This window comes from Equus asinus, chromosome 2 (assembly GCF_041296235.1).
Source record: "Equus asinus isolate D_3611 breed Donkey chromosome 2, EquAss-T2T_v2, whole genome shotgun sequence".
Taxonomy (NCBI): domain Eukaryota; kingdom Metazoa; phylum Chordata; class Mammalia; order Perissodactyla; family Equidae; genus Equus; species Equus asinus.
The window spans coordinates 141,017,241-141,040,308 of NC_091791.1; the positions used below are offsets into that span (position 1 = coordinate 141,017,241).

The 23,068-nt window shown below is 45.9% G+C and overlaps 1 protein-coding gene across 5 annotated transcripts in view; it reads right to left on the reverse strand.

The window, feature by feature from the left end:
- The window catches only part of CGNL1 (cingulin like 1), a 152,963-nt gene extending 142,536 nt beyond the window's left edge, over positions 1-10,427 (reverse strand). Inside the window, exons 1-3 of one of the 5 annotated variants that reach the window (XM_070500876.1) lie at positions 10,289-10,345; positions 5,441-5,483; positions 4,853-4,962 (exon numbers count right to left, since the gene is read on the reverse strand). The gene's annotated coding sequence lies outside the window, so the exon portion shown is untranslated. Of the gene's footprint in view, positions 1-55; positions 240-4,852; positions 4,963-5,440; positions 5,484-10,288 lie in introns of those variants that run through there. The other 4 variants (XM_070500886.1, XM_070500868.1, XM_070500873.1 and 1 more) reach the window with 4 other exon arrangements.
- Between the last annotated feature and the right edge of the window lie 12,641 nt (positions 10,428-23,068).

Sequence of the window (23,068 nt, forward strand, 5' to 3'; positions counted from 1 at the left end):
TGTCAGCCCCGCAAGGCAGCCAACATCCTGCTTCCTCTTGGCGGAGCCTACTCACCTCTCCAGAACCACAGCAAACAGCAGAGCCTCCTCAGCCATCAGGGCCCAAGGCCTCCCTAGCACAGGAAAGCTCCAGATCCGGCCTGGAGGCTCAGGCCTCGCCCTAAGGACCCAGAATCTTGGACGTCCTAAGCTGCTCTCCTAAATGCCTTCATCTCTTCTCACTGAAGCCCCGCCCCCCCAACCTGGCTACTAAGGTCAGAATTGCCGGGAGGGAAACAGAGAGGAACACATCACCCCCTTTCAGTTTCGTCTCTCTCCAGAGAGCTGGTTTTACATCTCTAGGCCACTTTAGGCCTCCCTAAATCTTCTACTAGCGGTGACTGAAGGCAGAGGGGGGAGGATGGAGTCAAGACTGCGTCAATGACAAGCTACAAATCCGGCCCAGGCCTCCACCTGGAAATCTAAAGCAAAGGATATTATTAAAGTCACAGGTTAAGAATCGCTCACTCCACAGCTCCTCATTTAGAAGCCCGCAGTGGCGTTCAATGTAAACACTTCCCAAGAATGCTTTAAAACAGAGGGAGGTTTTCATTAAACGACTTAATTGAGGGCCACTTCTCATCTGTGGAAAGCTTTTAAACGGAGGAATACAGGGGCCTGGCGGGGGTTTTCCAGACACTTGTTTTTAAAAGCAGCCATGCTGTCCTGGGGAAACGAAGCACACCTCCAGGGCCCTGCGTGCTCCTGCTGCTAATTCTTCAGCAGAAACAAAATATCCAATAAGATGTGCTCCCCAGCAGCACCACGAACCTGGCCTGAGAGCTTCCTTCCAACGTTCATTTCAAGGGTCATTAGGATCCCTGGATGGGAAAAGTGGAAAAAATAAGGCTGGCTAAAAAGGACCAAAATAAATGAAGAAAGACGTTTTAAAGCTTGAAAACAGGACTCAATATGGGAGAAGAGGCCTGATGGAACTGTGGCTTGAGTGGCTCTACAAGACACGAGGTAAGAAGGAACGAAGTATGCTGCCCAGGTGAACCTGGAGTACATTATGCTTCGTGAAAGAAGCCAGACACAAAAGGCCACATGTTGTAGGATTCCATTTATATCAAATACCCAGAATGGGCAATTCTACAGAGACAGAAAGTAGACTAGTGGCTGCCAGGGTCTGGGGGAGGGAAGAATGTGAAGTAACTGCTCAATGGGTACAGAGTTTCTCTTTGGGGTGATGAAAAAGTTCTGGAATTAGATAGTGGTGGTAATTGCACAATGCTGTGAGGTACCTAATGCCAGAGAACTGGTTAATGAAGGCCACTTTAAATTGGTTAAAATGGTCGATTTTTTGTTGGGTGTATTTTACCACAATAAAATAAAAAATGATGCCAAGAACTCCAGAAAAATCCTTTTTCAGCTCCTAACCCAGGAGCAATCCCTCCCTCACCTGAGTAAAAATATCCTTGCTACAGGCCAAAGCAATAAATGATGTTATTGTACCAATAACACCTCATTTACTGAGCTAAGCTTCCCACGTGCACCGTGCACTTCTCAACGACCCGTCACTCCCCCCCCCCACACACACACACACCTGTCCTCAGGTGAGTGGTGTTACCGTGAGCCTCATTTACAAGTGAGGAAACCAAGGCACAGGGAGGTCAAGGAGCTTGCCAGGGGTCACACACCAACAAAAGAAAAGTCAAGGATGAACCCAGAGGTAGGGGAGCAGGCGGCTTACACCCGGACTCAGGCTCTCAACTACGGCCACACTGCCTCTGATGGCACGCTCCGCTGCAGGCACGTTTCCTGGGCCACTCTGCCCGAAACACAGATGGTCTTTGGCTACTGAGCCCTAATCTTTCTTTAGTTGCATTTACCAAGTGACCACTTACGAATGAGGTTTCCTGAAAACCACATTCAAAGGCACATGCGCCACCTTCACGTGTGAAGAGCTACTTCATTTGTGGAGAGCTGATTCACACAGGAGGATTTATTTTATTTAGTCCTGGGGACAACATGATACGACAGGAGGGTGAGGCAATTCCCTGTCCTTTTACAAGGAGAAAAGCCCGCCTCACCAGGGCTGTAGCTGACCTCAGGCCACACGGCGGGGGCGGGAGCCTGGCTTCCTCTCCAGGGCCCCACCCGGCTGTCTTCCTTAAGAGGCTGACATCCTCAAGAGCCAGGTTTAACTACCCCGAGAGGTTAAGGGACTTTTTTTTTTTTTAAGCAGATAAGTTATTTATATGTAAATTTATATGTATTATTTATATGTAAATAGATGCAAGCAATTACAAATGAAGATCAGGAGCACTTCCTGGGGAGGAGAGTAGCTCTTCCCACACTTCAGGGGCACCTGTGGGGTAACCCAGAAGCATCAATAAAAGGTTACATTCCATTCCCCGCACCCCACTTAAGAAAGGAGGGCTCTGTGTGACTGGCCGTAGCTCCTTTTGATGAGAGATGTTAAAAACAACCACCGCTGGCGGCCGTTTTGGCCGCGCAGGGTTCGCTGGTTCGGATGTGGCAGGCGTCCCACATAGAAAGTAGAGGAAGATGGGCACGGATGTTAGCTCAGGGCCAGTCTTCCTCAGCAAAAAGAAGAGGATTGGCAGCAGATGTTAGCTCAGGGCTAATCTTCTCAAAAAAAAAAACCACACCACTGTTTGTTAGAGGCTCCACCTTGCCAGGGACCACTGACATTTGAGGCCACATAATTCTTTGTTGTAGGGGCTGTCCTTGTAGGGTATTCAGCAGCATCTCTGGCCTCTACCCACTAGAAGCGGGCAGCCACCACCACTCCCCAGTCATGACAACCAAGAATGTCTCCAGATGTTATGTCGCCCAGTGGGGACCCTGTTTGAGAGCCACTATACTCTCAAAGAGATGTGGCCCTAACAATTCTGTGAGGTAAGCACTACACCCCCATGTTACAGATGAGGAAACAAACCCAAAGTGGATGAGGAACCCGCCCAGAACACCATACTCCTAGTGATGGACAAATGTAGCTTCCAGTCCAGGTAGGGGAGACCCAAGGCTCTTACCCCCGGTGTGAAGAAGGAACAAGAATACAGGACAGAGAAGTACTTTCTCCCAGCTTGTGGATGGGAGAAATGTCAAGCTGCGCCATGCCCTAGGAAAACAGACGGTGGGCTTGAACCCTCCCGGTGTTTGGTCCTCAACTCCAAAAAAACATGCTCGGCTGGCTCTGCCGGCAGGAACAGCCCCAACAACACCTGGCAGTCTGGAGGGCCTCCTTTACTCACAGAACAAGCTGCATGCCCTTCGAATAAGACATACTTTAAGCACAGACACAAACAAAAGATCACTGGCCATGAGAACTTGAAATACACTTTTAAAAACAGGCTTGTATCAAGAATTCTCTCTGATTATTGGTGTGAAAACTTGTCCTCATACTCCCATCCTTCTTAGCGCTCGTCGTTCTTCTGTTTAGAAATCACTGCGGCTGCCAGAGAGAAAGAGATGAAAGACAAGCACGTGAAGTTTCAAAAGGGCTGGCTGACTTCCATCCTTCCTTCCACAAAACTTTACTGAGCATCTATTTTCTGCTGGACACGGGGAGACGAGGTCAGGGGAGAGATTTCTCCTCTTTATAGGTCTGTTTACAGGTTTGTGGTAGTTCAGACACGTAAACAAGGGCACTGATGGTGTCCTAATTGTTGAGGTAAAGGCATAGACAGCAGTCAGTAATCTGATGAAGAAATGACTGAGTAGGTAAACTGAGGAAGAATGAAGAGGCAGGGCAGCAACCAGACCTCTGGGTCTAGAGAGGCCATCTAAGGCAGTACTAGCATGGCTCAGGGCCACACAAGTGTGAACCCTGGGTCCTACCACTTGGGAGCTACACAACTTTGACAAGTTACCCAACTGCTCACAGCCTTGAGTCCCTCACCTGTAAAATGGGTTTCCGATAGGTCCTGTCCCATAGAGGTGCTATGACAAAGCTCTCCGACAGGGTTGGAGGTGAGTGCTCTATAAGCATTTGCTATTGTTTTGAGAATTGCTGATCTTGGGTAGATCTCCTGGGAAGTCTGGAGACCCTCTCTCTCTTTGGTACCCCACCCAGCTGCCTCACACCCAGGAAGCGGACTCACAGCAGGTACCCAGACCTGTAGTGAGAGGTGGTCACGCCCTGAGCAGACCAGATGTGAAGAACCAGGTAACCAATGGCTCTGATCACCATCCCCCCCTACTCTCGTCCTTCTTTTCTCCCTCTCTCCCATCTTACACTCCTCCACTCCCACCCCCCAAAAAAAACACGGTGGGCCCAGGGCAGTGCAGACAGAGCTGAGCTGCTCTGGCTACATCTGGAACAAAGGTATTCAAGTCCCAAAGCTGAACCTTACAAGTAACAGGAATCTTAAGCCTGGTAAACCCCACCCTGCAGCCCCCTTTGCAAATTCTTCTCTCTCTTATCAGTGCCTCCATTCTTTCTCTATCAGCTCCTCTCCAACTCCTAAAGCTTTCACTGTAATCACCCCTCTCAGTAAACTTTCCAGGTTTTTGATATTTGATTAGGGCAAGGACGGAGGCCAATCAACTTTTCAGCTGCTAGTGTAATTCTGAGCAAGTCACTGTCTTTAAAAATCTCACGGGCAAAAATGCTGGAGAATCAAATCTTTTTTTTAAAAAAAGCTACCAATACATCTACCACAAAGCTCAAGGATATAGCTTAGTTCACAGGACATATTAGAACCTCTGCACAACTTTGAAAACTGGGCCATTTCTTTTTCCTTTGTCATCAAATCCAGAGAGCAGCTGTTTAGAGTCTGAAACCCTGAGCTGGAATCCCCGAACTTCCCCTTAGTACCGCTCCAGACCTCACCAGGTTCCTCACCCGGGAAATGGCAGGAACCACACCGATGTCACAGGATCCCTGGGAGAAGTCATGGTCCCAGTGGGTCCTCTCTCCTGAATACTCCATAAATTTGCAAGGGAAAACAGTGCCTGTTTCAAATGCAATAAAATATAAGGATAGAAAGCCAGGGGAAATCAGAGGTAAAAACCAAAAGAATTATTGAAGCCAAAACTAGAAAATCTTGGTTGTCTTGCCTCAATTCTCTAGCAATGAGATAAGCAACAGTGAAAGATTATGAATAATAAAGGAGCTTTATAGACCTAAGAAAACTACAGAGTAACAGCCTGAACCATTCTGTACTCTACCTAGGGCAAGCAGAACCCCCTGAGATGGGGCAGCAGGGGAAAAACGCCCTAGGAACAAGGAGGCTGCCAGCCAGGCTGGTAGGAATAATCCACATTCAGGACAACCGCCCTGTGCCCTAATCCCAAACACTTGAACTCCAGGACGACCCTCCACTGAGTCCCCTGGAAATGTTCCCGGAGCCGAGGCTCCTCAGGTGGAAATATTGAGCTGGAGCCCATTGTAGTAATGAGCATGCATTAAATAACCCTGTTTTAAACTCACCTTTACTCATTATAGCTCCACACGGCCTCCGAGCCCTTACGACCTGTAATTTTAAGAGCTTGAGGTAATTACAATGCACCAAAGTTTTGTTTTTGTCACAAGTACCACATAAACAGGAGGGGAACGCGCACAGCTTCGCTCCGCTCCAGAAAGCTCAACGTTGAATTTTGTTTTTAACATCTTACCTAACGACCAGTTATCTACAGAAATTCAGAGGTTTGCAGAACTTGCAGAAATGTGGAGATAATGTCTCTCTAACCTAGGATTTGGGATCCATTCAGAGCCTCTCTCAACAGCCAAATCTACCCTCTCCATTAAAAAAATCCAGAAAAGTAGGATTTCATAAAATTTCCCTTGGGATGACAAGCCGGCTGTGATCTTTAGTCTAATATGACACATCATCTAGTAGAGGAAAACTGTCAACCAACCCAGACCCAAGGAGACTGTGATGTTAGAAAAACAAGGCACTGAAAACAGTTCCTTCATCAGTTCCGCTTAAGGGGAGACGGAGCAGTGGAAAGAGCTTAGCTTTGTCTTCAGATAGACCCAAGTACTCTCGAACCTCAACTCTGCCACTTCTTCGGGGGGCGGTGATCCAGCACCTCTCTGGGCCTCAGTTTCCTCATCTGTAAAATGAGGCCACTGCCACCTGCCTTTCAGGAACGGACGGGTTCAAAGTAATGGAAGAGAGTGCTGAGTGAGACCTGGCACTCAGAAGACGATCAATAAAAAATGGTAACTACTCGCACAACCCTGCGGTTATTAGCCCGATACGGCTCTTTGAAAGCCGCTTCCCAAGGGAAAAACAGTGTGAAGTCCAGTTTCAGTCTGTCCAAGGAAACCTGAGCTAAAGTGACAACAGTACGACAAAGGATGAACGCCCACACGCTGCCTGCAGTCATGGACAAGGCACAGAGGCTTGCTCTCTAAGGACGTGGCGCCCTGCACCCTGCTCCCAGCTCTGGGGCAGACGTAGCCACTACCAATTAAGCTTATTTTGCCAGTTACCAACATGCCAAAAACGAGTCCAGCCTCATTCTCCACCAGCTTCCCAACCCCGGGGAGTACCCTGCACTGCAAAATGTATCTACCAGAATCGGGCCTCCTCTTTCTCCACTGCCCACCTCTCCGCCTGATCTGTGCACAAACCCTTCTCTGTCCTCGGGCAGAAAAGTGTCTGCAATCCGTCATTTAAAACTGGATGTAGGGACCTAATAAAATAACTCCTAACTTAAACCCAAGGAAAGCTTTTCTTGTGCCTGTTGTGCTAGTGAATTGAGGTGTGTACCCGGGTGAGGCTAGTCAGGGGGTTCCTGGCTCCTCATGTTCTTTGAGCTCATCATGATCATAAGAGCTGTACGCATGGTTTCCATCTCCACCAGATGGACTCCGTAAGGCAGGGACTGGACCCTGTTTACCATGAACTCAAGGAGGAAGACAGAGCTTTGCCAATAGTGGGGACTTGATAAGAATTTGTTAAATGAGTGAATAAAGAAATGAAACAATAGGGCCGGCCCAGTGGCAGTGTTTAAGTTTGCACGTTCCACTTCAGCAGCCCAGGGTTCGTTCACTGGTTCAGAACCCCAGGTGCGGACCCATGCACCACTTGTCAATCCATGCCATGGCAGGCATCCCACGTATAAAGTAGAGGAAGATGGGCATGGATGTTAGTTCAGGGCCAGTCTTCCTCAGCAAAAAAAAAAAAAAAAGAGGATTGGTGGCAGATGTTAGCTCAGGGCTAATCTTCCTCAAAAAAAAAAAAAGAAAGAAATGAAACAACAAAAGCTTGGGGTGAATTTATGATGAAGCACTCTCTCCCCCAGGGACACTGGTTTGGCAGATGGACAGTGCATGAAGCGGGAAGGCAAAGAGGGGCTGGGATGGGGCGTTTAACTGAAAACTCCAATAAGCTTCTCCTACGGAAAGCCAGTCAACCCTGGTGCTATTCCCATCAATCCTTTTTTTTAATTTTTTTCCTTTTCCACTTTCAGGATTCTCACATGGTAACTTGTTTCTTGATAACAGCAATGTCACGTGACAGAATAAAGTAAGTGCCTGGTCATTCAGGGGAAATTACCCAATTTCAATTCCCCTTGAACTTTGTTTTTCTCCTCTGATGCCAACCTCTCAGCCATTTCACTGCCCTTTAGTGCCGGGATCAGAGGAGGAAAAGAAAGAAAAAGCACAAAGTCAGTTGTGTTTTTTAAAGAGGTCAATGGCATCTCTTAAATTAATAGGTTTCAGGGAGAAAGGGAGTTAAGGAGGCCATTAACTTCTTTAAACCACCGGTACAGGCAAATTAACTGTCCCCACTTGAAGAAAGAAAAAAAGGAAGCCAATAGGGCAGTTTATTCTTAACACAAATCAACACTCAACAGTCTTCTGAATGCTATATACTCTTTCTCTAATGAAGAAGCCCCTCACCGAGTCTTTCTTATTTTTCTTCACTTTCTTCTAATCACTTTAGAATATTAGAGTTGCTCCCCCAAAGTGAGAAATATTTCCATAAAGCTGTTTAGGTCCATATTAAACACACTTTTTCTTTCTTTCCAGAATGTACTATTATATTCACAGTGTAACCATTGCTATTTTCAGGCGCAACTTTTCAGACACCAAGAATTCAAGAGCATCCTCAAATAAACATTTTTCCCCAAAATGGAGACAAGATTACCTAGTTAACAAACCATTCAATAATGGCTTCATTTTGTGGCCTGGTCCAAAAAAACAAGAAAAAAAATCAACAGTAGGAAAACACTTTCCATATGGTCTTGTTCCCCAAAGGTTGAGGGTTTGGGTCAGGGGCCACCCTGTGAGACCATGCACTCCACATAACCTCCATTCTCAAGCCAAAACAATTAAGACGTATCCCACAGCAGCCCCACTTCCAGCAATTGAATACAGCGATAGGAGCAGCGGATGGCAGTGGAAGGTGGGAAAAAGAGAAAAACTGATTGGGGCAAAACGCTACAATTTTTTATTTTTCAAAATGAATGTTCTTTTGACTCATTTTAGGAGCTAGAAATGAATACAAACATTCTTCCACCTCTGGAGGGCATTTTCTTAAAAGTATGTCACGACACCACTAATAAAAATGCATCATGGAGGGTCAGCACCTAAGAAAAAATAAAATCCACTGGTTTATGGCCAGATAGCCACATCCAGGTGGGGATCTAATACAAACATCATACTTAACTACAACAGTAAATTAACCAAAATCCCAGGAGACTGTCACAAGAATAACATGGACGCTGAAAATACACTTTCTTAATAAAATATATATGATCAATCAATAGATACATATGTTAAATTTTCCTTGGTCCTATTTCCCTATCATTTTAAAGATCATTTGACAAGTGGCTGAGGTCTCACCTCAGATGTGCCATGCTACCAGAAGGCACTCATCCTCTAACTCAATATTCTGTCAACTGTGCTGGGCTTAATCACACATCGGGAAGAAGCTGAAGCCACAAATGCATGCACATTAACACAGTATCAACCACAAAACCTTAAGGATCTTGTTTGCTTACTTTCTTGAAGGAAAATTTCCTATATTTATGCAAAATTGTTATCTGTGATGGAAGGTCTCCAAAAGCTGATGGATTCCTAAGGTATTTTCCTCCCTTTAATCTGAAATCCTTCCCAAACGGACAAGTCAAACTATCACTTGGTTTTCCCTGAATAGGACAACGCTGTGTTATAACCTTGACACCTCCAAGGACTTCTCGGCTTTAATTCCTACACTCCCACCTCCTTGGCAGAAAATGCCCAGGCAATATTTACTGTAAACAGAAAAGCAGAAGCAAAGGGAACTTCAGAAGACGGGCACCATCTGCAGTGTAAGGCTGGAAAGCAGCAACAGGCTCTTTAGGAGGAGAGGTGGGTTACAGAAGGCAGAGGCAGGAGTGCCCAAGATGAGCTCTCTATTAGGGCTGATCTTCTCCAGTAGTTCAAAAAGGGGCTGTGGGAGCAAGTGCTCAAGCAGACTTTCTCCAGTGTGGCTGCACATTAGAATCACCTGGCTTTTTAAATTCCACTGTCCAGGCTGCACTACAGACCGAGTGAATCAAGATCTCTAGAGGTGGGACCTGGGCATTAGTATTTTTAAAAACTCTCTAGGTGTGCAGCCAAGTTTGAAAACCAATCCCCAGAAGTCCCAACGTGTTCTAACAGCGTGTCGTGAGCAGCACGAGCAGCGTTGGAAAGGCACGGCTTCCCTGGGGTGAAGGGGTACACACACAGTAAATACACAAAGTTTTAAAAAGTCCTGTGTAACTAACTCCAGTGTGACAGCCAAGCACCTGTCTGGAGGCCAGACAGTGATGCAACCGGGAAAAGTCCCTTGGAAAGCTAGGCTATGTGCCATCGTGAGACGGGGGCTTTCAGGACGACCCGCCTGCACCGGGAAGGCCAGGAAGAAGGGGGCGGCCACAAGCCCTTTCTATGCAATGGATGGTCTGGACGAGCGCGCCGAGAAATTAAGTAAAACAGGGTGGGACAGGGACGGAGGCGCTTCGTTTGGGTCCCGGAGGAACCTGGCTCGCTCCTAGCTGTCACTCGAGCCCGAGGGTCGAGGTAGGGGTGCGAAAGCGGCCAATCCCTCTTCGCTAAAGTGAGGTCCTGGAGACCCTGCCCCAGGCCTGGCCCCGGCGCGGGTCCCCAGGGATCCCCACCATCTGTTCGGCACGTCCTCCTGGCAGGAGCCCACCTTCCAGCCCGAGGACGGGCGCGCCCGGCGCCGTGCGCCGAGGGCGGACGCGCGGGCTGAGCGCGGCGCACCTGGCGGAGCCCCAGCCCTGCGGGTCCCGCCGCCCAGGCGACACCTCGGCTCCCCGCGCCCGCCGCACTTACCACCGCCGCCGCCGCCTCCGGGTCCCGCTCGCGCCGCCGCCAGCAGAGTCCGGCCCGAGTGCAGGGGCCGCGGCGCCGCCAGGAGGCCGGGCGAGCCCGTGCCCCGCCCTCCGGGGAGGAGGGGCAGGGGCCGCGCGGGGCCAGAGCCGCCCGACCAGCCGCCCCGGCTGCGGGAGCCCGGCGCCCAGACGCCCCCTCCCGGGCGGGCCCGCCCCAGCCCTCTTGTGGCCCGGCCGCGCCCCCCCTGCTCTCCCCTGGCCCCTCGCGCCGCCCCACGCCGCTCGGGATCCGTTTCCCCGGGCACCCCTACCTCACCCTTCTCGGGCTCACCCTCCGCCCCCCGCCAGCACCTCTTCCCCACCCTCATCGGGCCTCACACTCCTGTGCAGCCGCGCTTTGTCCTCACCCTTCCCCAGATCGGAATGTCCTCCCACCTCCCCTCTGGCATCAGCGGTATGTTTCACCTCTAGCCTCCCCCTTCCCCAATTCCCCGTGCCCAGGATGCCCGCCCTGTCCCTTCTCCACAGCCCCTGAGTCCTGTCTTCTCCTTACCCTTCCGGGCAGACTTTCTCTCCCCAACTACTCAGAAACTTAGAGTGTAACTTTCTTCTACCACAATCAAATCTACAAATATTTATGGAGTACCTACCATCTAGACACGGGGAGAAAGCTAAAAGATTATAGTCTCCACTTACAATCTAACAATAATAAATGTCTGCCCCTGTTAGGGAGGCGGGGGAGTGAGGTGCCCAAGGTCACACAGCTGATGGTAGTAGGGCCGGAAGTAGAAGCCAGATTTCTGGGATGTAGTTTAGGCCCCTTCCAGGGGAAACTGCAAGATGCTGCCGACCGGCTGTGAGAGCTGGAGGAAAAAGGTTTCATGTCCTCATCTGGAAATGAGGAGCAGGATACCCACCCCACCAGTTGCAAAGATTATCTGAGAAAACAGGTATGGAAATGTCACACAAGTGTACTTAATAAGTAAATGTTTGCTGACATAGAGAATGAAACAGAGGCTCGAAAAGTCAATCATTTAAAATAATATAAAAAAGACTAAAAAGTAATAGCGAATGAGAGAAAATGTTTGCAAATCATATATCTGATAAGGTGTTAATATCCAAAATATATAAAGAACTCATACAACTCAAGAGCGGGGGGGGGGGGGGGGGGAAGGGGGGGTGGCAGGAAACAATCTGATTAAGAAATGGGCAGAGGATCTGAATAGATAAGAAGACACTTACAGATGGCCAACAGATATGTGAAAAGGTGCTCAGCATCACTAACCATCAGGAAAATGCAAATCAAAACCACAATGAGATACCATCTCACACCTGTTAGAATGGCTATTAACAAAAAGACAAGAGATAACAAGTGTTGGTGAGGCTGTAGAGAAAAGGGAACCCTGTGCACTGCTGGTGGGAATGTAAATTGCCGCAGCCACTATGGAAAACAGTATGGAGGTTCCTCAAAAAATTAAAAATAGAACTACCACATGATCCAGAAATTCCACTTCTGGATATTTATCCTAAAGAAAGCAAAATCACAGTCTCAAAAAGATATGTTCACCACCATGTTCACTGCAGCATTATTTACAATAGCTGAGACGTGGAAACAATCTAAGTGTGCATCCATGGATGAATGGATAAAGAAAATGTGGTGTGTATATGCAGTGGAATATTATTCAGCCCTAGAAGGGAAGCTGCATCATGGAACACTTCCTGTGGCTCCGCTGTGAGGATGTAGTGAACGTGGGTAACAAAGAGAGCGCGGAAGGGCATTCGTGGAACGTGTGAGCAGACACAGAAGACAGGAAGCAGGAGGAAGTGAACAAAGCAGAAAATAGTCAACTGGTGTATTTGGTTGACATGGAGACGCTGTGCTTGCGAAGAAAGACGAGGACTTTTGGTTGGAGCCTTTGGAAGAGCCTGCCTTAGTTTGGGTTGCCCTGAAAGTGGAGCCTGAGGCAGGACTTGGGGCAGGCGGTGTATTTAGAGGGCAACCCCGGAAGCAGGAGGGAGGGAGCAGGAAGAGTGAGATGGGAAGGAGGAAGCCATGATTAGAGTGTGTTACTGAGACTGGTGCTGTGTATAGTGGGGCCTTGTAAGAAGCTGCTGAATGCCTCCTCCCTCCCCTGGAATTGACAACCTGAAGGGCAGGGGGCTGGAGTATTTCTCCAAGGCTCCAGCAGGGACTGCCCTTGGGGGCTACACTCCCTACCCCAGCTCCCATTCTGAGAGGGCTGCTTGGGACAAAAGTGCTCACTGGAGGTGGGAAGCTGTCAGCACTGGCACTGAGTCTGCACGGGACTGTCCCAGCAGCCCTCCCACAGCATGGGGCAGCTGGCAGCTTCTCTCGGCACTACTCCCCCTCTTCGCTCCCTCCAACACCAGCTGTTTCATAGTGGAGCAACTCTGGCAAGATACCTCCTCTTGAACAGCTTTCCCCAGAACCCCAGAGGTCAGACTTCCAGCAAGTTCCACCGGCCTGGCACCACAGCCATGCCCTCTCCAAAGAGGCCTGGCTCTGAGCCAGGGCAGAGGGGAGGCTGTTCCTTGGGAGCCCAATCTCACTCTTAGACCATCCACACTTACCATGTGAAGTTAAGAATCTCTGTCTCAAACTGTTCACTTTTCCAAGTGTTCACTCATGTAGGTGCTAAGGGAAGGGACTTAAACATCAAACAATTATATTAAGTTTCTGTTGGAAGTTCTGGAGTCCCTTGGGCAGGCAAACTTGCTAGGTCTTCCTTCTGCCTCCAGAAAAAAATCTAACCCTTTGGCAAGGTATGGATAGCCCCTCGTGCTCTGGCCCAGCCTGCCGGAACAGTCAACGTGGCTGCGTCCCTGCCCACCCCACCCCCTGCTCTCAAGGCTCCTTCATCTAGAATACCCATCCCTTTGGCTCCAATCTTCAGAGGGTCAGCTCAAGTCCTTCCTCCTCCATCCTCCAATTTTGCCTTTCGGAGTGCTTTATCCCAGCACCTGTGTCTTTGTAATTCAGCCCTCCCACATACTCTGAGCTCCTTAACTGAAGGCAGAGGGTCAGACCCCTCCTTGAGTCTCCAGCCACTAGCACATAGCAGGTGTTCAGTAGATGTCTGATGAATGAAGGAATGAACACGTGCTAGTCAGTGCACACATGCACAGCTATCAAGAAATGCCACTGAGAACAAGTTCTGAGGTCATTGTCTGGTGGCCAGACCAGGGAACGACCCAGCCCATGTGAATCCTAATAAAGACTAACCTGTGGCCTTGGACGAGTAACCTAATCTCTCTGTGGCCTGGATCCCAAGGTCTGTAAAGGGAAGTGGTATTCACATACCCCACAGGGAGGAGGTAGAGACGAATTACTATTTAAATCCCCTAAGTAGGCTTTGAAAAAGCAAATGTGTTTGTGTACAGTGGAGGAAGGTAATGAAGCTGAGTGTGTCATTAACACATTCTTATTCTGTGGGAGATGGGAAGATAAAGAAACTATCAATTAATTTTTTGTCCACTCTAAAGGTAGGACATCCCTATCATAAAGGTGGAAATGTTGAAGGAGGAGTGAAGTTTCTCAGTAAAAAAAAAAAAACCACAAACAAGCCAGGTTTCAGTTTGACTCCATGCTACCTTCTCCAGGATTTGCTCTAAGGGGACCACAGATTTTTCCCACATGTGTTTCAACTTGCACAATAAATTTAAAAATCAAGGGAGAATAAATAGCAACTTTAGAGGAAGCCAGCATGGTCAAAAGTGTTTCATATACATTTGTGGTTCAGCTGGATGCCAGCAGGGATGGACTTTCTAGAAGCTTGGCCTGCCTGCCTGCCTGCCTGCCTGGAGGCTGAAGAAGACCAGAAGGAATGTCAAAGCTCAGTGGATCGGTGGAGGGAGGATGCCTGGAGAAACAGGACACGTTTACAATCCCTGTGTCCTCTGTCATCCCCAAACTACCAACTGATACTAATTCAATGAAGACGCATTTGTTACATATTAGCCCGAAAATGTCCCCAGCTATGTTGAAACAACTCCAGGATACAAAAGTCTTGCCTTTTCCACCGTGCTTTGGCCAAAGTCAGGATAGCTCAAATTCCAAGATTAAAAACAAAACCTTTAAAAAAATTTTGACTCTGTGGGCCGCATTTTCTCTGCAGCAAGTTAATTAACCTTTCTAAGGGTTATTTGGTCACAGATAATCTAAGCCATCTTGAGGGCCACATTCTCAGACCAACTGGGCTACAGATGAGGCCTGAAACACCGGATCAAATGTTTTTCAGTGCTGCATTTTTGTTCATTTAGGACTGCCCACACCCACTAATGAGGGATTTCTCCTTCCAGAACACATTTTTCTTGGCTATGTCTAAAGCAAAAGCAGTAAGCTGGGACTATTTTGTGGTTAGGCCTGAAATAATGAAAACTAGGATTTGGTTTATCTTGTAGAAGTAGATACAATTTATCTTCCTAGACCTTAAGTGTAAGGGGTTGCCTTAGGGCTTGGAGCTGCTCTACTCAAGAGCAGGTTGAAGTCCACAGACTGGCGATGCCCTCTGCCTACAGTCCTATGGTCAAGGCGACCGTGATTATAGCAGGAACTTGGATTTCTTGGGCAACTTGAGGAACTTCACATTCAACATTTAAATTTCAGAACAACCTGGTAGGTGTTCTTATCCCCATTTGACAGATGAGGGAGTTGTGGCTCAGATAACAACTTGCCCAAGATCAAATCCTTCATAAATACATGGAGGAGAAGTTTCCAGTGCTCCTGGGTCTGTCAGGACCAGCGCTTAGAGGGAGAATCACAGAGCTTAAACGGGAAGGCATCTAGCAATGATTCGTCCCAAGTCTTCTTTCCCTCATTTCACACCAGATTCGGCTTCCTCCTCTCCAGCTCCCTGCCAGAAGCCGAGGGGACCTCAGCCACAGGGAGTTTTGTGGTGGGTGGTTTTCGGTGCGTCTCCCTCTGTGTGTTTTACTCTCACACCCAGCACTCATAGGTGACAGCCTCCTCTGAGTACCACCCTGTGCCAGTGGAACCCAGCATTGACCTGTCCCTCCGTGCCGGATCCCTCAGTCCCGCCCAGCCCTGCGTCCCTTCCATGAAATTCAAGGACTTAGAGATTGATGTCCACAGGCCTTTCCTTCTCCGTGAGAATTCCAGAGTTTGTGCCAACATGAAGATGACTTTCAAAACATGGATATGGGTTTGCAAAGAGGAAAAAGAGGCAGCAGAGGTTTGTGTAACTCAGCCTTGGGAAGTTCTGCCCACAGGAGGGGCCAGGCGAGAGCTGAGCTGAGCATCAGGGGCCGGCGTAGCCGGGCAGGGAGCCCCATATTGCTGGGGACCAGAGTCACCCCAGACCTCTCGCTCAGGGCCAGTGCAGCTTTTTCTCCAGTGCGCTCCAGTCCACTCCAGTCTGCTCTGTCCCTGAAACACCCACGACCTGGTCAGCGATTCTGCTTCAGAAAGGCACTGGATGTTTGGATGGAAGACTAGACACGCAAGAACGCCTCTCAGGCCATCATTGGCAACACAGCAAAATTTACAGGTAGCTCGTTGAAACAGGGTAGAGACACTGAACATAGGGGATAGGACATGCTTAAGGGCAATTTAGGCATCATTATTGCCAATGCAAGGTATAGACATCACTGACGTATTTCAGTGTGTCATCTTAATGTGAACAGAATTTTATATTCAAGAATATTCAAAGACACACCCTTACACTGGTCTTTTTAATACAGGGCTGTGTTATGACTTCCATGGGCCCTAGGCATTTTTGCACTATGGGTCCCCTCCTCCATAAAAAAAATACTAAAAATTATATTTTATTAATGCATTGGTATAAAGAAAAACATGTTAATATTAGATAGTAACATATTTCCTTCCACCTAAAAGTTCATTTTTGTCTTCTGATTTTAAAAGAAACAAAACATTTTTGTGGGCCCGGCTCTGTGCCTGTGTTTCATGGATGGGTCACCCCTGCTTATATACTGAGGGTTTCGGCCCTACACTGACTCCCTGGGAAACTCTAAAAAATAGCTTTGCTTGGAGTCCCACCCCAGCCAATTAAATCGAAGTGTCTAGGGGTGGGCCCAGGCAGCCTATTTTGGTATTTTTACAAGTTCTCCCAGGTGATTCAGGTGTGCAGCAGGGCTGATCCTGGCTCTACGAATATTTGTCTCATAGGACTTTAATTTTCTCAATAGCAAATTCTTGTATTGCTTTTTTTTAAAGAGACTATCCGTTAAGGCTGGAGAGGGACCCCTGTCCTACAGATCAATTTTCCAAGCAGAGAACCTGACTGTATTTTACATCTAATAGTGAAAATCCAATTCTTTACATCACAGTAGGACGATGTTTTTGAAATATTAATGAAAAAATTCTCCCTTTCTGCTCTTTGAAGCTCTACCTTCGCTTTCCAAGGCCCTGTCGTTTGCCCGTTGCATTGAGGGAGAGATGGAGGCAGAAAAGAAAGGAATCTCAGAGTGGCAGCTTTCAGAGGCCTTCCGACTTGGAGGTCTCTAGGCCTAGACCAAAAATTTGGAAAATGTGGGGCTTACTTGTGGGATTTTCTCTGGAGGACTAGAAAATATTATTCTAGACTAGGAGGGGAAGAGATTAAGAGGTAGGGGAGAGGGGTTAAGAAACCATTCGAACAGGAATGAGAAAAAAATAGGTGTAAGGGCCACTGGGAGGAAATTGAGGGAGGAGCCGTGGGAGCCAGGTGTCCTCCGTGCCGGCTGCTCCCAGACTTGCCAGCTGCCCCTCCCTGAATGAGGCTTCCCTTCCTCCACAGTCAGCCCTTTGCCTGGTGACCACCCAGAAGGGGGATGTCCACTCATGCCCAGAGATTTTACATGCTTCCCTTCTCCTGATCCTGGGCACTCCATTCCCACCTTACAATATTCGAGAACATTCTTAAGACCCTGGAAAGAGGATAGAGCTTTGAACACTCACTCTAATAAGATGGCCTGACATATTTTCATAGGCTTAAAAAATTTTTAGAAGATATCGAAGAAGTGAAAGATAACTCCCACAAACAGTTCAATGTATGTTTCAGTGCCTTAATACCCACATTTCATACCAGAAAAAGATCGATCCAGTCAGCAGTAAAATACAGACATCTCAGAATTATAACTTCCTTAATGGATATAACAAAGGTCGAGAACATTTTCGGAAGCAATGTAACCTACTTTTGATATTATGTAGACAGATAAGTATGACATTAGGTGACATATAAAAGAACAGTATAATGTAACAAACTGAATTTGGCCAGAACATTCTCCGGTAAGAGAGCTCTTAAGATCACACACCATCTCTCTTATTTACATTCCTGTCCACAAGATAGAACCCCACAGGAAGAATGTAGTTTTAATAAGCTTGGAGAGCTATAAAATGGTTATGTTGTTATAAACTTTGGTTGTTATATACCAGCAGAGGACACAGTGTTTTCTGTTTTAAATTTTGTTTTCATAAAGCAACTTTTCTATGCATTTGCAAAGAATGATAAAATGGGAAGAGATTTTTCAAAAGGGAATACTTCATTGCTTCTGAAATCTCGCAGCTGAGAGTGTCGTTGCCAGGTCTACATTTCTTTCTCCAGCTGTTACTATTTGAGTGAGAAGTACTTAATAAAATTGATAGTTTTCAAAACATTGTGTTTCGGTGAAAATTTTCTGGAGATCGATGCTGGTGATGGTTGCACAACAACGTGAATGTATTTAATGACACCGAACTGTACACTTAAAAATGGTGTACATGGTAAGTTTTATGTTTTGTAGATTTTACCACAATTTAAAAAGGAAGAATGAAGAACCCCTGGGTCCAGATCACAGGGGGAAAAATACACAAAAACATTATGTTTATAGTTTTGTGTGTGTGTGTGTGTATACATCTATATGACCAAAGGAAGAGAGAGATTTATATTTATTAAAAAAGAGAGTTTTCTGGTTATTTGTGTCTGGCTGATGGAAGTATAAAATATGAGTATCAGTGCATGTTTAAGACCTTCTAGGCTAGTAAAAGGACCTGGTAAATGGAGGAAATTTGAGTCCAGGTATTACTTTATAAAACATTACAAGCTAATTAGCTTATGATAAGAAAAGAAATTCACAAAATTACTTATAACAGTATCCTGTTCAAGACCCACCTAGCCATGCTTTCTTCCAGTCTTATACCCAGTTCCTACCATTCAAAGCACCCAGAGCCAGGAGAAAAAAATCCACACAAACAAACAACAAACTCATCTTATGAAATCTCTAAAAGTTACCAATATATTTTGAAATATTTTCTTGTTCCTATGAACTATTGGAGGGGCATCAATAAAGCAGTATTAAGATACATGTGATGATAAACTCTTTATAGAGACCTGGATATTATATAGTTGTTGAAAATGGGACTGATGATGGCATGAGGCATCATTTTTTTAAAAAGATATCCATTACCTAGCATTGCTATTATTCTCCAACAACTACACTAGCAATAAAAATGCCAGTTTGATCTCCTCTGCCTGATTCTGATGTCTGTTTCAGTAGATAAGGACCTGAGAAGTGGAGGAGGGAGGACCTTCTATGTGCCAGGCATTTATATGCATTCTTTCATTCAGTACTGACAATAGCCCAGACGATATTGTTACTCTCATTGTGCAAGAAGGAAAGTGGTACACAGAAATTATATAATTCACCCAAGATGGCACAGCTAGCAAGTGGCAGGGCAAGGATTCAAACACAAGCCTATCTGACTCTGGAGCCTATGTGCTTAATCATTGTGATACAACTGCATGTCTACAGAGCTAGCTCTCTTATATGTAATGTTTATTTTAGAATGCATATTTTTTTTGTTACAAAAGTAACTCAGACCTTCCAGGTCAAGAGGGCTGAGTGAGGACAGACTGAAATCACTCCCTTCTACTACAAACGCAGGAATAAATGAAAGATAAAAGCTCCCATATGGAATGGAAACCTGTAACTATAAGGGACTCATGGAGAACCAAGGTCAGATATGACGCAGAAAAAGCATTTGACAAAATAGAACATCTTTTCATGATAAAAAACTCAACAAGTTGGGTATAGAAGAAACATACCTCAACAAAACAAAGGCCATATGTGAAAAGCCCAGTGCTAACATCATACTCAATGGTAAAGGTTGAAAGCTTTTCCTCTAAGATCAGGAACAAGACAAGAGTGTCCACTCTCACCATTCTTATTCAACACAGCACTGGAAGTCCTAGAGAGAACAATTAGCCAAAAAGAAGAAATAAAAGGCATCCAACTTGGAAAGGAAGAAGTAAAATTGTCTCTGTTTGTAGATGCATGATCTTAAATTATATAAAATACAATGAATCCATCAAAAATCTGTTAGAACAACTCAATGAATTCAGTAAAGTTTCAGGATACAAAATCAACATATAGAAATCAGTTGTGTTTTTATACACTAAAAACAAAATATCTGAAAAAGAAATAAAGAAGACAATCTCATTTACAATAGCATAAAAAGAATAAAATACATAGGAATAAATTTAACCAAGGAGGTGAAAGATTTTTCAACTGAAATTATAAGAATTTAATGAGGGGTCGGCCCCATGGCTGAGTGGTTAAGTTCGTGCGCTCCACTTCAGTGGCCCAGGGTTTTGCCAGTTTGGATCCTGGGTACACACATGGCATCGCTCATCAAGCCATGCTGAGGCAGCATCCTGCATGCCACAACTAGAAGGACCCACAACTAAAAAATATACAACTATGTACCAAGGGGGTTTGAGGAGAAAAAGGAAAAACAAAACCATTAAAAAAAAAAGAATTTAATGAAAGAAATTGAATAAGACACAAACAAATTGAAAGCTATCCAATGTTTATGGATCAGAAGAATTAATGTTGTTAAAATGTCCATATTAGCCAGAGCCATCTATAGATTTGATGCAATCCCTATAAAAATTCCAGTGGATTGGAGTGACATCAGCATCATGGCAGAGTGAGCTGTTCCCTTAGTATCTCCTCCCTAAGATACAATGAAAAGGACATTCATTAACCAACAGAGGATATCCACACAGCACAATACAACATCTGAGAGATCCATGCAGCCATAGGTCTGAAGGTGGGGGGACTAGACCCTCAGGAAGCAATGGAAGGAGGTAAGCAGACCTCCTCCCCTGCCCCAGCAGCAGTGATCTAGGACGTGGGACCTCAAGCAGCAGCTGGTGCATGGCTCTGAGAGGAGATGGGAGAACAGGCAGCCCTACGCAGGAACACCTTTGCTCTCAGAGTTGCTTTCCAGCCTGCAGGAATACTCCATACAGAGGCAGCTCAGATGCTACGTGGGTGCCCCCACCAAGCTGAGCAGCCCAGGTGGGCCACCAGTGAGTGCAGAGTGGGATGGTGTGGGATTGTGCATGCAAAAGAAAGTGCCCCTCCCTACCTCTCCTGCCTGGTGCACCAGCTCAGCTGGTTGTCCAGGGCAGTGGTTCCATGCCAGAGTGCCTGTGCCTGCATGTGTTAAGCAGTGGTGGCCTGTGGGCAAACACAGATGGGCTCTGTTGGCACAGCTTCCAACTGATGGGCAAACTTCCATTGGACACACGAGTTCAGAAAACACAGCTCCGGATCCCCCACCCCTGCAGTGGTGGCACGTGGAATCTGTGGCCAGATACTACCACTATGCACCAGCAAAGGTCCACTCCATCAAACACCATGAAGAAATACATTAACACTCCAGAGCAGAGCAGAAGGAAAATGACAAGTCTCAAGAAACCAATCCTGAAGTCTCAGACATTTACAATCTAAATGACAGAGAATTCAAAATAGTTATCATAAAGAAACTCAAAGAGTTACAAGAAAACACAGGAAGACAGTTCAGTGAACTCAGGAGTAAAATTAACGAGCAGAAGGAATTCTTCACAAAAGAGAATGAAACTCTAAAAAAAAAAACCCACAAATGCTAGAGATGAAGAACACAATGAATGAGATTTTTAAAAAATCTAGAATCCTTAAAAAAACAGAGCTAATCAGAGCCGCCTGGTGGTGTAGTGGTTAAGTTCATGTGCTCTGCTTCAGGGGCCTGGGGTTCATTAGTTCAGATGCTGGGCGTGGACCTACTCACTGCTTATCAAGCCATGCTGTGGCAGGCATCCCCTGTATAAAGTAGAGGAAGATGGGCACAGATGTTAGCTCAGGACCAATCTTCCTACACAAAAAGAGGAGGATTGGCAATGGATATTAGCTCAGGGCCAATCTTCCTCAAAAAAAAAAAAAAAACAGACCTGAGGGGCTGGTCCAGCCATGTAGCGGTTAAGTTTGCATGCTCTGCTTTGGCTCCCTGGGGTTCATGAGTTTGGATCCCAGGCATGGACCCGGCAGTGCTCGTCAAGCCATGCTGTGGCTGTGTCCCACATAAAATGGAGGAACACTGACACAGATGTTGACTCAGCAACAGTCTTCCTGAAGCAAAAAGAGGAGGATTGGCAATGGATGTTAGCTCAGGGCCAATCTTCTTCACCAAGGAAAAAAAAGCTGAAGTTATGGAGGACAGAATTAATAATTTAGAGGACAGAAATATAGAAATGCTTCAGGTGGAGGAGGAGAGAGAACTAAGACTAAAAAGAAATGAAGACATTCTCTGAGAAACATCCAACCCAATTAGGAAATGCAACATAAGGATTATAGGTAATTCAGAGGGAGAAGTGAAGGAGATAGGAGCAGAGAGCTTGTTCAAAGAAATAATAGTTGAGAACTTCCCAAACCTGGAGAAGGAGCAGGAATTACAAGTAAATGAAGCCAAAAGAACTCCTAATTACATCAATGCAAAAAGACCTTCCCCAAGGTATATATTAGTAAAACTAGCAAAACTCAATGACAAAGAAAAAATATTAAGGGCAGCAAGGTAGAAGAAAATACATACAAAGGAACCCCTATCATGCTTTCAGCAGATTTCTCAGCAGAAACCTTACAGGCTAGGAGAGAATGGAATGATATATTCAAAATACTGCAAGACAAAAACTTTCAGCCAAGAATACTCTATCCAGAGAAACTATCCTTCAGATACAATAGAGAAATAAAAAATTTTCCAGATAAACAAAAGCTGAGGGAGTTCATTGGCCCCCCGCCCCAACAAGAAATGATCAAGAAAGCCCTCGTACCTGAAAAAAAAGGAAAAGGTTTATAAAGCTTAGAGCAAGGAGATAAACAGACAAACAAAATCAGAAAATTGAAGCTCTCTATCAGAATAGGTTAGCAAACAATTATAACATTAAAGATAAAGGGAAGGAAAGCATCAGAAATAACTATAAACACTTCATTTTAATTACAAACTCACAACACAAAATGGAATAAGTTGTGACAATAATAAATTAAACAGGGAAGAGGAAAGGGATGGAACCTGCTTGGGCTAAGGAGATAAGTGGCTATCAGAAAATAGACTATCTCATCTACAAGATCTTTATACAAACCTCGTGGTAACCGCTACAAAAAAAAAAAAAATCAGAACAGAGACACCACTGATAAATAGAGAAAACTTAGAAAACCATCATAGAAAATCACCAAACTGAAATGGCAGTCAAAAATACACGAGATGAGAAACATAGAACAACTGGAAAATGAGATAAAATGGCAGTATTAAGCCCTCATATATCAACAATCACTCTAAATGTAAATGGATTCACTTCTCCAATGAAAAGACACAGAATGGCGGAATGGATTAAAAAACAAGACCCAACAATATGCTGCCTCCAGGAAACACATCTCAGCTCTAAAGACAAACACAGGCTCAGAGTGAAAGGATGGAAGACAATACTCCCAGAAAATGGCAAATGAA